This window comes from Lithobates pipiens, unplaced genomic scaffold (genome assembly GCF_037356315.1).
Source record: "Lithobates pipiens isolate NorthernLeopardFrog02 unplaced genomic scaffold, aLitPip1_a1.2 Scaffold_13, whole genome shotgun sequence".
Classification (NCBI taxonomy): domain Eukaryota; kingdom Metazoa; phylum Chordata; class Amphibia; order Anura; family Ranidae; genus Lithobates; species Lithobates pipiens.
In genome coordinates, this window is record NW_027507718.1 from 244,342,198 (window position 1) to 244,360,366 (window position 18,169).

The 18,169-nt window shown below is 40.5% G+C and overlaps 1 protein-coding gene across 1 annotated transcript in view; it reads right to left on the reverse strand.

Moving 5' to 3' along the window:
* Positions 1–17,813, reverse strand: part of NPFFR2 (neuropeptide FF receptor 2) — a 271,709-nt gene extending 253,896 nt beyond the window's left edge. Inside the window, exon 1 of the mRNA XM_077476443.1 lies at positions 17,293–17,813. The gene's annotated coding sequence lies outside the window, so the exon portion shown is untranslated. The remainder of the gene's footprint in view (positions 1–17,292) is intronic.
* Between the last annotated feature and the right edge of the window lie 356 nt (positions 17,814–18,169).

Below are 18,169 nucleotides of genomic sequence, written 5' to 3' on the forward strand. Positions count from 1 at the left end.
TATATTGGTATAGATACATGTTTTTTTTTGCTAATTTTTCTATTTTTGTTTTTAATACATTTCTTGCTCACATGTTTACATGTCTATTTTTTGTTTTGATCATTTTGTAATCAGATATTTTAGCATTTAAGAAATTTTTTTATGTCAGTGAAGTTTTGTGTTGATTGCTCTTTAACTACAGGTGTTTTGTGTTAGGTGTTTGATATGATATATTCCTTTAAATAGCTTGTATTGTGAACAAGCATTGTTCTTTTCGCGTGAAACGCGTCAACTGATCATCATTGCAATTTTGTCTGGCTCATGCCAATAAAGACATTTCAATGCATCTTTTGGATTCAAGTGTGCGATCAATCTTTTTTTCTCTTTTAAACATATTTTATGTTTTATCTATTTACCCCCTTTTTCCCTCCCCCTTCCCTCTTTTTTTTTCTCAACGGCAAACTTGGGTGTCCAAGTATTTCTCTTGTTCTGTATATAGATCTAGGCCATGTGGGTCTCGAGAGATTGTCACCCCTATCATTCTGACCTATTATTGGAGGACCTCCTCAGATAGATACTAGGCTTCTGAGTTTTTTCACGCACTCAGTATGCCGCCTTTTTACTTTTCTTCTTCACACAATTTACTTACCGGTACTATTATTTGACTATATAACTCTTACTCTCTCTTTCTTCCTCTTTATTCTGTCTCTACTCCCCTCTTGGGTCTTGCCCCCCCTCGGGGTAATTGTAGACTCACAATCTATAAATGCGGTATACTACAATATTTCCTTTAAGATTTACCGATGGTAAACGTACAAGGTCTAAATATCCCACAAAAGCGAACTAAAGTTTTTCGCTCCTTAGCTTCCTCAAAAGCACATGTTGTATGCCTCCAAGAAACCCATTTCGCAGATAAGGTGACCCCTAAATATTTTGGTTCAGCTTATCCCCATGTTTTCACAGCCTCTACCAAAACGAAACAACGAGGGGTGCTAATAGCATTTAATCATACTACACCCTTTTCCCTTCTGACAGAGATAAAAGACACAGAAAGTATCATGGGATATCTATTTGATTCTCTAATGACAGTGGTATCCTACTATGCTCCGAACAAAACTCCATCCTCATTCCTCTCCAATTTATTACAGGTAATTGATACTCATACAACAGGCCCACTTTTAATCCATGGAGATTTGAATCAAGTCCTTTATTCTTTTTTAGATAAATCCCCAACTCCTATTGCCTCTAGGTCTCAATCTCGTAAATTCCAACAACTTCTTCAACAACACTCTTTATTATATTCTTGGCATGAAATCAATCCTGCTAGGCACCATCTTACTTTTTATTCTCATCCCCATAAATCATTTTCCCGTATTGATCATATTTTTCTCTCAATAGGCATGACCACTGAACTCCGTTCTTCATCTATTATCCCTTTTACATGGACTGACCACTGTGCTGTACTTTCAACTTTCACTTCTCTAACACCCAAAACACAAGATTCTACATGACATATTAATGACTCAATCCTATCTCATCCATTGTCTACATTCACGGTATGTGTTTATTAAGATGTATTACCCCGGGGACCACACTACCTCTCATTTCTTTCTTCCCTATCTATTTTTTCTCCTATCAAGATTACTTTTTCTTTTATCTTCTTTCTGTGTTCTACTTTTTCCCCCTATTCTTTCTCTCCTCCTTCAATGTACTCTTTATATAGTTCTGGTAGCAGAACTTTTATTTCCTTGAGTATCATTATACCAATTGTAGATTGTTCTAATATGTAGTATACAATTTTAAATTCTATATTAAATAATTTCTTTTTTTTTAAATTTTTATTTAAAAGCAATACTTGATAATAATTAAGACTTTTTTTTTTATCTGAGGTCATCTTATATTAACCTGGTCTAAGTTGGTTTTATCCTCTCTTATACGATGTATTACACAATCTTTTGAGTAGTTAGATCCATGTTAAAATGGTTTTAGTTAAACTACTTTTAGTTTATGTTGGAATTACAACTCAATATTACCATATATGTGATCTTTTCTTTTGCTGCCACCATATGTACTTATGTATACTAATTGTTAAATTTCAATAAACAAATTTGACAAGAAAATCTAAAAAATGTATATTCACCTAGGTGGATGCAGCAGTCCTATCCTGCATCTGTCCCCCACCAGCTCTAAGACCAAGAACTGAGTGATCAAACACCACTGATTGCTCAGCTCTCGGTCTTCTGGCTGCAGAGAATTGGTGATTGTTAGTAACCAGCTCTCTGTTCTGCCTCATCCAGCTCTTATGCTGAGTTGTGGAGGGGGCTGGAGTGGCTGGCCCAGGCCCTCAGCATCTCACCTGGGCCGACTCTGTGATGTCAGCCAACATCAGGCTTTAGGCTGAAAATGAACTGAATGCCTGTAATCCCTAGGAGAAGTACAGCCAACAAATTTTTGGCTATACTTCTTTAAGAATACCATATGGAATCGTATTTCAGTGACTGAGAACATTTCTTAAAAGGTAAATTTTGCACAAAGTGGCAATCTGGAATCTTTGCATTTGCCATAGCGGCAGGAAGTGTCTAAGATGACATCAGAACCGATGTCAATTTTTCTTTGTTCAATTGTGCCCGATTAGTAAATCAGTTCACTTCAGCCTGTTCTGTTTTTTACCAAAACTGCAGGCAACAGTGGTAAAACATAAAGATGATAGCAGCCCTAGCTGACTCTGCATCCATGGATCCATTGGTACCAAGCTCACCAAGTAAATAGCTGTTTGCAAGATATCTGTAATCATCATGTGTGATTCAATGTTCAACAAATGAATACTTTAGCATTAAATCAAAGTCCAATGACTTTTACTAAAAGATTACTCATGCAACAGGAATACACGCATGTGAGATCCCTGCTACTGTTCTCTTCACAATTGTGTTTTCTTTGTGGATGAATGCACCTTCCTGTCACGTAGAAACCACACAACAAACACAAAGTACATTCTGTCCCAACTAATGCAGTGCCATTACATACTTTTTTATTACTGCATTCAGAATATTTTAAGCTCAAAGAAATACATACACTGAAACACATATATTCTCTGAAAAAATTATAAAATACAAAAGAAAAGGTAAAAAATAATGTACAAGGACCCTCAACATACTCTTCAGACAGACAGCGATAAGGCAACAGCTCAAAAAGAGAAGAAGAGAAGAACAGGAGAGAAGAACAGAAGGGGGCAACAGAAGACCGGGTCACCGCTTGTAAAAGAGCTAGAAGAAGGACCGGTGGCCCGGCAAGAAGAACCGAAGAGGGGAACAAAACCCCCGAAGAGGGGGACAAGACCCCCGAAGTCGGAAGAAGAGAGCGGCGGCGAAGAAGAAAGCCGGGCTCCTCTGCTAGTAAAAGCGGAAGAAGACCCCCGGAGCTGTGCAATAAACTATTTTAACCCCTGTGTTTTTTTTTTTCACAGGTGAATGGGTAGGGGTACATTGTACCCCATACTCATTCACATAGGGTGGGGGGGGCCAGGATCCGGGGGCCCCCTTATTAAAGGGGGTTCATGGATTCTGATAAGCCCCCTGCCCGCAGACCCCAACAACCAACGGCCAGAGTTGTCGGGAAGAGGCCCTTGTCCTCATCAACATGGGGACGAGGTGTTTTGGGATGGGGGGCCGCACGGCCCACCCTTCCCCAAAGCACCCCCCATGTGGAGGGCACACGGCCTGGTACGGCTCAGAAGGGGGGGCGCTCGCTCGTCCCCACCCCCTTTCCTGACCGGCGGGGTAGATAGCTCGGATAAGGGTCTGATATGGACCTAGAGGGGGACCCCTACACCGTCTTTTCAGTGTAGGGCTTCCCCTTTAACTCCATACCAGGTGACGGGGCCAGCTACGCCTTCTTCGCTGGTTCTGGCTACCTGGAGATGCGTTCAAAATTAACGGACTTTCCTCCGTGGGTGTGGGCGAGTCCGTTCATTTCAAAAGTACGGCAGATAATCCGGTGGACTAAGTCCGCCGGACCTAGTCTGCCGCAAAAGTTAACTTATCCGAGCATGCAGCCCGGCAGGTCAGGAAAGGGGGGGAGGGGCGGTGCGAGCACCACCCTCCTGAATTATACCAGGCCACATGCCCTCAACATGGAGGGGGTGCTTTGAGGGCTTTTTGGATAGAGTAAGGGAGAGTTATAACTCTTGTCAGTTCATTTTTTGTGTCTCTTACCTTTACTTCCTGTCCTGTAACCAAAACAGGAAGTGAGAGAAAATCCTTGCAGATTAGGGGAATTCCTTGGAGACCCCCAGGTCACCAAAATGATTGTCCACATTAGAAAATGTCCCTCTTTCAGCCCAAAATATGGGGGTACTTTTACTTTCAATGGTAAACAAGACAAATAGAGAGGGTGGATCTCCCTAATGTGACAGCAATAAAAGCCTGACAGGTATTCTAATCCACCTCCACTCTATCCAAAACACACACAAAAAAGTTTTGCCTTTAGTTATACTGTAAATGTATTATATGAGTGTAAAAAACTGTTGATCTTGTCAAAAATTTAGAGCTCCTGTCACGTGTTGTCCTGTGTTCCCTGCTTGTGTTATGTCAAAGAGTCTATTTAGCTTTTCTAGTTATTTTAGGACTAATTAACACCTATGCTTTGAAGATGAGTACAGTGGGAGTGGTTGTGTAGTTTAGCAAAATAAACTGGGCAGGGCTAACACCATTCAGTCTACAAAGATCCTGTGTGTTGTCAGTCAACAATAGGAAATTAGGAGTGCATTTCTGCCACATTAACAGGTATTTTTGTGTACATGCATTGCAGAGAGGTGCTACATAGTTTTTTCTTTTTGCTTTGACATACACTTTAACCCCTTTAACTCATTGCTTACCGAGGTACGTTTATAAACGTTCTGCTCATCAAGGGGTTAATACAAGCTCATAGCTGCTGCTGCAGCCATAAGCTTGGTATTCATTTTTTTCAAATGTCAATTGGACTTCAGTTAAAATGATCATGCAGATCTCTTTTACATGGCAATGTGCCACTCTCGCTGCCTTTGATGCCTGTGGTGGTTTCCCGAGCTTTCAGTTCTTCTGGGGAGCCTGGGACCACAATAACATGCTGCAACACTGAGAGCAGGAAGAACGCTGGGAATGTCCATTCCCTGATCTCCTGTGCAACTAATATACCCAAGCGCGACATACAATATGTCAAGTCCAAGTTTAGAGCTGTTACTCCCTGGAAGCCAATCAAGCTCAATCTGTGTTTGATTAACTGCACACAAGACATTAGGGGTCCAATAGACCCATACTATCACATTAGTCACTTGTTAGCCCCCTTCTGATTGCAATACATTTTTATGAATTTTTTTTTTTTTTAATTGTAAAAAAAAATGTTTAAAAATTTGAACAGAACCCTTACTGCCCCTGTACACACACAAATACAAGTGTGCTTGTAGGCCACACAATAAACATGTGAAGTGCCATTATAAATTTTGGAGTTTGCACAATAAATATAGGGCCATAATTCAAGATTAACTGATTACTGGTAAAGGCTAAAGAGTCACCTATGGACAATTTTCGGTGCCATAATTTTTTGCAATTATTATTATTATTTTTTTGCAATTTTAAGGCTTGACATGTTCGGATGTTTTTTTAGTGACACAAACCCATCTTCTATATTTTACAAAAAGAAAAAAAAATGTGATGTGATTTATATTGTTTACACTAAAATTCCTGTTGGTGTATTGTTTTTGCCGAAAATATGCATTTGATAAACAATTGTACTAATTTTGTGCCACATAAAGAATTGCAACTGCCACAATTTTATTCTATAAGTATAAAGTATAAGTATGACAACAAGGCTTTTAGCAATTAAATGGCAATTGTTATGTGGAAAAACATCAAAGTGATATTTATGTTTGTGAATTGAACATTTTTAGGTAAAAAAAAGTCATAGAAAGATAGATAAAAAATAATAGAAGGACTGCAATTTTTTAATTTCCTGGAGAAAATTCTGCTATGAGCTTTCGTTGGCGCTGGTCACATGTTTGAAGGCCTATTCACATGATTTTTGCTAAAAAAAAACAACTCAAACAGTCAGAATTCTAATGCCCCACTATAGCAGTTCATATAAGTGGTTGTGGTGCATGTACGGAGCACTGAAGAAAGCCCAGAGCAGGATTTTATAGGTATTTAATTGGGAATAAATGTCATAACCACAACCATCCATTATCTGATAGATATGAAATTGTTTACTCACTTACAGTCATAGTAGAGGTCACAGTGTTGAGGAGATCATAGATTTGAGGTTCAGGAGTGGGGAAGGTTAGTATAATGACTTTTTAAACTTTTCTCCTTTTGTTTTTAGAAAGTGCTGCTGAAAATGTCAGGATGCATAAGGAAATTGTAATGCCTGTTGCTAATTTTATACAGTGCTTCTTAAATTGTTGCACTAAAACAACCACTGTCCTGTAACACACTGTATAATTTACTGAACAAAAATCCAATAATATTAATATTAATACTGTAGAAGCTAGTTACTTCTGCCATTGCCTACCCCAGCCCACCTACATATATTCTTCCCTTTAACACAACTAGGGCTACTGCCGCAGGGTTGTACTTGTATCAGGTCCTCTGTTCCTGCCTTGACCCCACTAAAGGCCTAGGCCCCTTTGACACTCCAGGTTATACTCACAAAAACAGGTGGCAAATCACAACTTTTTGACACTGAGTAGTCAATATTAAAGACAGACATGAAACAGGTTAGCAAATTATAACTATAACTAAATATACTATCAATTAGGAATGATGACCCAAAAAGAAATAACAATTTTCAGCTCTACAACTGATTTCACAGCAGACATGCATGCAAAAAAAAAAGTGTACTTTTCCTGGGTCAGCATCAATTATAGCCTCCCCCCCTAGTGTGACATCAGACAGCCTTAAGTTAGTACTAACAATATTCAGAGTTATGCTGCTGGTGCACACTGGTGACAGAAAAGCTAGGCCCAGGCCCCCACTTAACTTTGAATATTTGAATATAAGCAGCAAACCAATATCTGCATAAGAAAGGGAACTAATTCACAGTTCTTCAAAAACAATTCTGCCAACTAACATTGGGGCCCATTGGTAACGTTGGTGCACTTGGAGGTGTTTATTATTACTGCATTAAGATGGATATTTATAGACTGGGTTCTGTTCGGGGAGCAGGGCAATAGACTGGGCCAACTGAAGAGTTATTTTTTGAACAACAAAGCAGCCAGATAGGATCTGATAACAGTACATAAAGTATTTAACTGGGTTGAAGAAGGAGTGAGTAAAAGTTAATTAATCTTACAGTGTGTCTCTGCCAGCTTACAGAACAAAAGTGGGTCAGAGACCTGTTCACCAACTACCTGGATTGTAGTAGCAGGCTGTAGCGATGGGGAGCACCCTGATGTGGCAATGAGTGCTGACCTCCTCATAGGAACCTGGCATGCAGCATGGCCCAGAGTGCAGAAGCGCTGGTATCCCTATAACAACATGGTGTATGGTGGAGCAAGATTGACTTGTTGACCTGTTTGCGCTGGTCCTGCTGTGACAATCCTCGTGGCAATGTAGCCATATCAGAAGGATGTGCAGAAAACATGGACTCCCTGGTGTTCACTTGCAAATTAGCAGTGTAGTACTGTTGTGACTTGCAGGGCCCACAGTTCTGCCAGCAGGCTCAGCAGTTGTATCAAATTAGCAGTGTAGTACTGTTGTGACTTGCAGGGCCCACAGTTCTGCCAGCAGGCTCAGCAGTTGTATTAAGTACCAGGGCCTCCTCATTATACATTTTCTTTCCCACAGTTTCCCCTGTGGGAAAGCCACACTGACCTGCACTCATTACACTCAAGCGGTTATAGCCCAGACTACATCTCCCAACATTCCCAGCTCTTTAAATTGTGTTCTAGGAGATTAACTTGCTCTCCCTTGTTGGTAAAGAGAGAAATTGTTCCACTAGATGATTTATATGGGGAGAAACAGCTAAAAATAATGTCTTCTTCTTATATACTGTAGCAAAGCACCTGGCTACACAAAAGAAAACCTTCCTCCTAAACATCGCTAATACATTTACATAAAATTATATAGAGTGCCAAACTTGTTACATTCAGCTTCTTCATGTCAAACAATTTAGAAATAAACCATGAATAAGAAAATACTCCCTATCTGTATACCATAACTTTAACCAGGCTCTGATCAAACAAACAAATTGTCTAGCCCAAGGTCTGGTGCATAACATGCTATACAACAGCGGGTGAATACTCACAAAGCCACTAAAGCATTTTGTGTATTGTGAAATATACCTGATTGATCCTGTCTTCAGCTCTCCCTCCCATCTTCTCTGTATCCCCATTGCAGAGGGCCAGCTGTTGTCAACTACTGAGCATGCTCCGGTTTCAGTTCCCTTCTAAGCTCTTAATTTCCTCTCTTTTCTTATCTATGCAGCCCACACAAGCATAGGGTGATACATGTGGGCATTTACAGTACATAGTGATACATGACATTCCCCTCTTTCCCTCCTCTTCCATTTCCTCTAATTGCTAAACACTATGGGAGCTGGATATAGTATGCTAATTGCTTACATTTCACTAAGAAACTCACAAAAACACTTAGTATTAATGTATAATATATTAATTATATTAAATGTAATTACTTATATGTATAAAGTAAAAAAAAACAGCCTTGGATGCAGTACTGTCTAAACCAAATAAAAAGCTAGTGTCCATCATCTTTCACTTTGTCTACACAATATTAATACACCCAAAAATGCATTGTTCACATTCAATAAGGATTTATAGGGAGTTGTAAAAATATTTTAAAATTTTTTATAATTAATTTGAATCGCTCTTCTTTTTTTTAGTCATGTGACTGGCACAGCAACAATCAGGGCTGACAAGACACAGACTCACACTGTAGAGAACATATATCAGTAGGGGGATAGAAACCACTCCCAAGGATCTTTCCCTGAAGATGCCAAAGAAGAGGGAAAGGTCACGTGACCACACAATAGTGCTGCAGGAATAAGGTACTTAGCAGATTTGTTTTTTGATCTTTTTACAAAATACAGGCAGTCCCCGACTTACGAACACCCTACTTACGAATGACTCCTACTTCCAAACGGCCTCAATGCCGGCTGCTTGTGCTCCATGCTGGTCCTGGATACCTCCGAGCAGCTATTTTGCCCCATTCCACACAGCAGTACTTGGCCAGAAGAGCCCCAGAAGTGCCCAGAACATCACACATCCCTGCACAGGCGAAAGTTACACTTACAAGCAGTATTCCGACTTACGAACAAATTCCACTTAAGAACAAACAGTCCTTAATGCGTTCGTAACCCGGGGATTACCTGTACAGTGGCATGATATATATGATTTATGCAAATTAATTATGCCAATTAACACATTTCTGTTTAGAATCTCTACTTAAATACTGGGCATTTCTCCCCCTCCCTCCATGCCCAGGCCAATTTTCAGTGCTGCTGTAGATAGATATAGATAGATAGATATAGATATACTGTAGATGTATAGTGTTAGCTTTTAATTTTTTTTAAACAAAATTCTTTACAAAAAAAAACATTAATGAACACATACATTAGACATTAAAACAAGGGAGTACAGTATCTATAATACAATATCAGATATCAATCACAGGATATTATATTTTACACTATTAAACATAAAAAAAAATAAACCTGTTCATTTCCATTATGCCGATGTTTTCCTAGCTCCACCTCTTTATAACCCATCCCTAAGCACATTAAATCCCCCAAACTCCTATATATTTAATTTCCCATTCATTTCATCTCACTATCTCAAATCTCACCAATCCTATTCCAGGTTTACAATGTGTATAAACCTATTTAGGCAATAACATAGCTTTTAGTTGTACTGTTAAAAAATTCTCTATGTATAGAGCCCAGCATTGATTCCATTTCTTCAAATGTTGCTCTTCCTCATGACCTGTTTTACATATGATACATTTTCTAAATAAAGCAATTTTTTATAGCTCTCTTTTATATCCATTTTCCAAAGTCAGTTGAAAACAATTAATAAAATGTTTGTTAAAAAAAAAAAAAATGTTAGATGGACATTGTGTGATTGAACAAGGTGGAGATCATGACCTCACTGCCCCTCATCTCCATCTTGGCCAATCAGAGAATACCTTGTATACATTGAAAAAACATACAAGGTGTCCTGTGACTATTAGCAGTACTGAGTGAGCCTCCCCCAGTGTACAGTGGGGAAGTTGCTCCCATAAAACCTGAGCAGGACCTGGAAGATCAAATCAGCTATTACAATGATTGTCAGCTTCCCCCAGCAACCCATCAGTATAAGATATACATACTTATAGTGTGCCAATCTGGACCAATGTAGTATGCAGTACAGATAATTCTTGGATTTCAGCTTTTATGGATAATAAACCATATGCTTTGAATAACATTTGTACCTAGGTATAAAAACAACAAATTGTAAAAAAAACCTCTTGTATACTGTTCACTGTACTTCAAAGTTATATAGTTAATGTTATTTTCTTATGAAGACACCATTCTTGGTGACACGTTAAAGCAATACTGACATCCACTGGCAGAAAACTGTTACTACAAGCATAATAATGTGGAATGCTAACATTTTTTTAATCCCTTACAGACTCCAGGAGTGGGAGCACGCGTTTTACCCAGCAGTTATACTACAAATTACAAGGCATGTGATACCAAGAACAATGTGTGCATAACTTAATTTGATCATTTTATCTCAATAACATAGATGGATAATTATACGAGTTCCATTATAGTCATATGCTAGTCCCATTGTCAAAATAAAAGGGAAAAGTCAAGTACAACCTCCATAGTGTAGTAAACAATATTTATGAATTATTAAAAACACACTCACAATGGGGGAGCCCTCGCTTTGAGAGTGTGTTTTTAATCATTCATAAATATTGTTCACCTTGTTTACTGCACTATGGAGGTTGCACTTGTCTTTTCCCTTTTATTTTTACAGTGTCCCAGCAATCATCCATGGCTGCTTCAAGCTGCACCTTCTAGCTAGTAATCAGTAGCAATGTGTATAGTTCATTGGGCTACCCGCCTTATTGTTTATATTTTTTATCTTTGCAACTTTTGTAATCATCCTTTATGGTTTCTTACATTGTCACGCATACATTTCCTTAAAACCCTTTCATTCCCACCAATAAGGGCATGGCCACCACATTTGGCACATTTATACAGATTTTACCCTCTGCAGTGTATCATTCTTTCAGAGGGTAGTTGACGAGGATTGAGGAAATGTTGTGTGGCCCGTTTTAACATTTTCACACTTTTTTTTTTTTTTAACACTACTTGCTTTGCAGTGGGATTCACAAGTATCCCTTCTGGGTTATGCACTGCTGGGCACTTTTCCTTGCCCCTTGCTTTTGTTCCATTATCAAAATAACTGCCTATTACAACATGCCCTAAATTAGACATTTTATCAGAAATATACAGCAAGCATGCGCTTACAAAAAAAATTAAAATATGAATATACATTATAAAGTATAACAGTTGAACACATGTATTTATTTATTTTTACAGTGCAGCTGGAGGTGGAGGGTACAATCTGTGAATCTTTTTGTTTTTGACACAAAGCTATTGACCATTCTAAATGGACATTTACAGCAATGTCACATCTAACAGTTTTCTAGCTCATGGACTATAAATAACCTTGTATGTATTTTATAATGGAACCTGGACATTTTTAGTACAGTGTATGGTTATTGACATACAGATTACACATAATTGCAACATGCACGTCATGCCGCACATGGGTAGTTGTGTCAATAAGGTATTTCTTATTCCTTTTCTAGTATTAGTAATGCCAAGCATTTAAAGTGTTCAGTTCAGTACCACTGACGATGTGACCTCTATCTAGATTGGGTCAAAACACAGCTTTACTGTGGAACAGAAAATTTAATTTTATAGTGTTAGGTCAGCCTATTCACTTGACTATAAAAATGACATAATGTGCATATATATTTTCTAAAGTGTTTAGAAGAGGAAAATACAGGACATACACTTCATACAGGGTCTCTTTGCCCTATTAATGCAGCTAGGATCAAAAGAGAAGTATGGGATTTTCAAAAAAACAAACATACAAGTGGATGCAGCATCGGTCCAATGCTACATCTGCATAACTCCCAACTGTCCCTGATTTACTGGGACTGTCCCCGATTTTGGAACAAAGTTTCTCCTCCCTCATCCTTTGTCCCTAATTTTACTCTGATCTATATAGTTGTTTATAAAATGCACTTTTTATCTTTCAAAAAGTGTTTCCCAGTGCTAAACCTTTCATCCAAATTCTAAATTGCTGCATTTGTAATATTCAAAACGAGTAGTAGTAATACTTCACAGAATAAAAAAAACACTTTAAAGTGGAATGCCACCCAAAAGGTGGGTGGGGGGGAACAGGTACCTGGTTTTGACAAGTAGCCGCTTCCACTTCCGCTTAAGATCACCGCACAGCGATCTATGACATATCCAGCCCCTCTTCTTTCCTCCCTTCTGGGACCTGTGTGTGTCCCAGAAGACAGCGGGACCATTCAAAAAGTATAGGGCGACTCACACATGCGCAATAGGAAACTGGGTGTAAAGCCTTCAAGTGGAGTTCCACCCATTTAAAGGTTAGCAGCTACAAAAAATGTAGCTTCTGACTTTTAATAATCGGACATTCACCTGTCTCATGGTCTAGCAATGCGGGCGTACGAAGCCCGGCTCCTCTCCTCCTCCTATCCACAGTTACAATGCGGGCGCCTGGCTGGGGCTAAACAGCTGGGAGCGCACTGTGCATGCGTGAGCCGCCCTGCATGCTGGGAATGGCCGGGCAAACTTCTGGGACCAATGATGTGCCCCAGAAGATTGCGGGGGGGGGAGTGATCTTCCTTCAGGCACCAGGGGAGGGAGTGGGAGCCAGGTACCCCCCCCCCCCCCAAAAAAAAATGACATGCCAAATGTGGTATGTCAAGGGGTCACCAGCACTTAAAGTGGAAGTTCCATTTTTGGGTGGAACTCTGCTTTAAGGCTTCACTGCCAGTTTCCCTTACTTGAAATGTTGGCGTCTGCACCCGAAGCCATTGGCTAAATCGGCTTGGGGTGCCAACATCATGGGTTCCCTGGACAGGTAAGTCTTCTTACAATAAAAGTCAGCAGCTACAGTATTTTTAGCTGCTGACTTTTTTTTATGAGATGGAGCTCCGCTTTAACTTGCCGACCAGCTGCTGCAGCTACTGCTGAAGGTTGGCTTGGCTTGGCTGTGCAAATCGCCATACTGGTACATCAGCCCCTTTAAAGGCTACAGCAGGTGCACACGGCGTGTCGCCGGATTCCATACAATTGTCAGTAAAAGGGACATACTGTAGTGCCGTATTGTAAAAAATTGCCAGGTCATTAAGGGGATAAATCCTTCCGGGGCTGAAGTGGTTAATGGGTTTAATCAATCTTTTTTTTTTTTTTTGCATAATTCTCCTTTAAGGGGGCATGTCAGAGGGTGAGTCCTATGCCTAAATACATTTGTTAATAGGTGTCCCTTGTTCCAATATCAAAAAGTTGAGAGGTATTCATCTGTCCTTCACCACCACAAAGACTGAGCGATCGCTTCAGTTAGTAGAGAGCCGGTGACTATTAGTGCTCTGCCTAGGGTTGCCACCTGTCTGGGATTCACTCAGACAGTCCAGGCTTTGAATCATGTGTTCAGGTTTCAGGCAGACGAAAACCCAGACACATTATTTAGACTGAACTATGGCTCCCCAAGTAGCCAAGATAGTCACATACAAATCTGATGCCGTCCGGGAGCTGTGTGCAGCTGTCTGGAGGCAGGTTCAGAATCACTGGGGGGCAGGGCGATGATGTCAGCAATAGCAATTTGGCCACACCCACTGTTTGCTCCAGCACGCTATGCGTACCGCATTACTACTCTCCTTGGGGTACCAAAAGGTGTCCCAGGCCACTAAACTGTTTGGGTTTGGCTTGAAGAAAATGTGGCCCCTCCAGTGCTCACTGGAGAACTGGGCTGTTGTGGGGGGGGGGGGGGGCTGAATGGTCTGTTAAAACTGCACCGAATGCACAAGAACGCACGTGGTTCAGTGTGAACTGGCCTTTCCTAACCCTTACATGTGTTCTAAGGCAGAATCTTTTTACCAGCCTCTACCAGCAAGATTCTGCATACAGATCATCTAATTACAGCCATGTGTATGAGCTCCTTAATAAGAATCTGTCATATGTGAAGCAGCAAAATAGTATTGTAGAGCAGATTGAAATTGCTTTTATCTCTTAGTTAAATTAATTTCACTGCTGAAGATCAGGCAACAGTGCAAGAGAAAGCGGTTTCAGCTCCTTCTCTATAAAATACCGACTCTACAATAGAACGCAGGATAAGGTCAGGAGCTCGTGGTTACTCTGTTCTTTAGTTAGACATTGCAATAATTAAATAAAAATTACTGCACCCGTACCTAATTTAGCAATAGTCATGTCACTGACCCACAAAGTAATGTCACTTTATCTAATCAATGAGCTGCTACATGTCCAATTGTTCTCCTCTGCTTACACAATAAGCCATAGTAAAAAAAAGAACAAAGCTGACATGCCAAGTGCAGTAGCCCATGATCAGAAAAAAGATTACTTTTAATTGATTGCTCTGGGCTACTGCACTTTGAATATCATAAATGCTCATTGCACTGCAGAGAAAAAGTGACATTAAAAAATAAATCTGTTTAAGTATGTATTCTTAGCTGAAAAACATCACCTTTATTGCTTTCAGCCTCCTCCATATCTCCAAATTCCATTTTTGCTGCTTTGAACTTTCGTCCTGCTAGGGTGGCTACGTTCAATCCTCATGGTCCCACTGTGTGTAGGAATGTAGCCACCTTCTTCTTGTTCACTTCCTAGATGGGCTATGGGCTATGGTATTTGTAGTGTGTATAGAGCAGTGCACATGACCACAACGAATGTGCACTGCTTGTTCCAAAAATACAGAAGTAAGGGGAAAAGGAGACATTCAGGAGTTCACAGAGGACATCACAAGGAGGTAGAAAACACAGTAAGAAACAATTTCATGTACACAAAAGTTTACAGGGCCATTAAAGTGGGATTCCACCTACAAAAAAAAATATTAAAAGCCAGAAGCTATAAATACTACAGCTGCTGACTTTTAATAAAATGGACACTCACCTGTCCCAGGGTCCAGCGATGTCGGCAGCCGAGACCGATCGATCGATCGGCTCTCGGCTGCTGCCGCCGCCATTCTCGGTGAGGGAATCAGGAAGTGAAGCATTGCGGCTTCACTTCCCGGTTTCATACTGCGAATGTGCGAGCCGCGCAGCGCAATAGGAATGGTCCACGCTGTCTCTGGGACCCATGTGTGTTTCCCAGCAGACAGCGCGCCGAGACAGGAAACAGCATAGACTCCCGTGGGAGTCTATGCCCGGAAGTGGGTGCAAATACCTGTCTTAGACAGGTATCTGCACCCCCCCTCCCCCGTGAAAGGTGCCAACTGTGACACCGAAGGGTTCCGATGAGCGGAAGTTCCACTTTAGGGTGGAACACTGCTTTAGGTAGGGGAAATGTATGAATCCTATTATCACTTTAATTTCTAACGGGTTGCTACAAGATATTGCACTTCCTGTATCATCACTACTCATTAAACTGCAGAGAAATTTGATTCCCGATACGATTACACGAAATTGGATGAAGGAAAGTAGCAGAGCTCCCCTCATTTACTAAGCTCTGGAGCAACTGCACTTGCAGAGTACACAGTCTATTTGCCTTTAGTAAATAAACCTCTATGCATATCACCACTTGTCATTGCACTGCAAAGAAAGTTGAATTCTGATGGGTTACTATGGGCATTTGCACTTTGAACATTGTTGCTCATTGCACTGCAGAGAAAGAAAATTTCTGATGGGTTATTGAACTTTGGAAATTAATGCTCATTGCACTCTGGAGAAAGTAGATTTCTGATGGGTTGCTATGAGCTGTTGCACTTTGTAAACCATCTCTCATTGCACTGTAGAGAACGTAGATTTCTGATGGGTTACATTTGCTTTTTGCACTTTGAACACCATAGTTCATAGCACTGCAAATGAATTTGATTTCTGATGGGTTGCTTTAGGCAATTGCACTTTGGACATCATTGCTCATTGCACTGCAGAGAAAGCAGATTTATAATAAGTTGCTATGGGCTATTGCACGTTAGACATCATTGCTCAATGCACTGCAGAGAAAGTAGATGTCTGATGGGTTACTATGGGCTATTATACTTTGGACAGCATTGCTTATTGCACTGTAGAGAAAGTAATTATCTGATGGGTTACTATGGGCTATTGCACTTTGGACAGCATTGCTTATTGCACTGCAGAGAAAGTAGATGTTGGATGGGTTACTATGGGCTATTGCACTTTGGACATCATTGCCCATTGCACAGCAGAGAAAGTAAATTTTGAACAAGTTGCTATTGGCTATCACTGTGCAATACAAACAGTGTGGTCAGGTAATGTACTATTAGTAATGGGAGGAAACACGCTAGGTGCTCAAATAATTCCAGAATATCAAAAGACAAAACTAAGAGTTGATCACAGTTATTCCAATGTTATCCCATTTATGTTATCATCACAGATCCAACACTGGACTTCCAGCAAAGTTGGCCCTTCGTCGGGTTTTCATACCTTGCAGATAACCGCATTGCTAGATCAAATAAGAATCCCTTAAACTTCTCTGCCTGACCATGTAAATGCTTTATGACATCCTAACAGCTGTATTGGCTAATAGTCTTAAATAGGTCTCTTCCCTACTTCTAAAGCCAACCTGCAGAATAGAATGTGTCAGACATCAGCGGTCCCCCTCATGTTAGCACAAGAAAACATCATTTACACATCATTCTCCCAATTTGCCCTTTAATATTTCAAAGAATAAAATGAAGATTCAAGGACAATAAAGTGCACTTTCTGAACAAAGTGTCTGCAAACATCAGAGGGCTTCTCCATTAGAGTGCAAGCAGACGTGGCATTAATGCAGAGTATGTATAAGGACCACAAGATTGTCAATAAAGCTAATTATTGATTGACAGTAAGTGCAGGCAACTCATTGCTTCAAGTACTTTCCTGGAATTAAACTGTGCTGAAATCCAAGACTAAAGAGGGGGATTTATCAAAACTGTGCATGGCAACCAATTAAATTCTAGCTATCATTTTCAAAGCTGAACTGAAGAAGCTGAAGTTAAAAGCTGTTTGTTTCCCTTATGTCCCTCTATGAGCTAGATACCCCTTGTGCAGGAAGACTTACCAGTGGAGGAGAAGTCCTGAACTCAGGAACCAGAGATGCTCTGCCAAGAACACAAGTCCTGGAAGTGTTATAAAGCTCCAGCTGATGTCTTTAGGGATGATGAGTAGATTGGCTGACACAGGACACTTCCAGGTTGTCAGCTGCAGAGGGAGCAGGTGTTATATCCAGAGCAACGGGCTGACCCAGCAGCTCCTATCATCCAAATAGAAGCAGGCACTCACAGCATAGCACATCAGCACGTTTTCACCTCCCTTCTTTTTTTTTATATGTTGGAGGGATGCTGATGATGAGAAAAAAGGCACGTCATTGCTTTGTGAAGAATCAGGGCTGTCCTCATCACTGCACCTCCCCTTATAATTAGAGTCCTGATCAGGATGACACTGGCCATGCACACACAGGCGACATCTCACTATATACTTCTGCCGAGCTGTCACATCCAGACACACCATTGTCTGCCTGCTACAGCTAATACTAATACGGGACAAGTCACAGCACACTGGCTGCACAAAGAACACGAGCTGCCTGCCTGCCTGACTACTAAATCCAGCGATGCAAAGACATTATAATGAGGGGCTGATCTGAATATGATACAATTCTTATAGTGCACTGACAGGTCCATGGGATCAGTTATATCATACTGGTAATGTGCTGCTTTGTGTCTGATCTGCTAGAATCAAGGATAATGTATATATGTAGTAGATGTGTAAGAGAGAGAAGAGGGGGGAGAAGAAATAGAGAAGAGAGAAAGAGAGAGAAGAGAGAGGGGGGGAGAGAGAGAGAAGAGAGGGGGAGAAGAAAGAGAGGAGAGGGAAGAGAGAGAGAGAGAGAGGAGGGGGGAGAGAGAAGAGAGGGGGAGAGAGAGGGGGTGAGAGAGAGA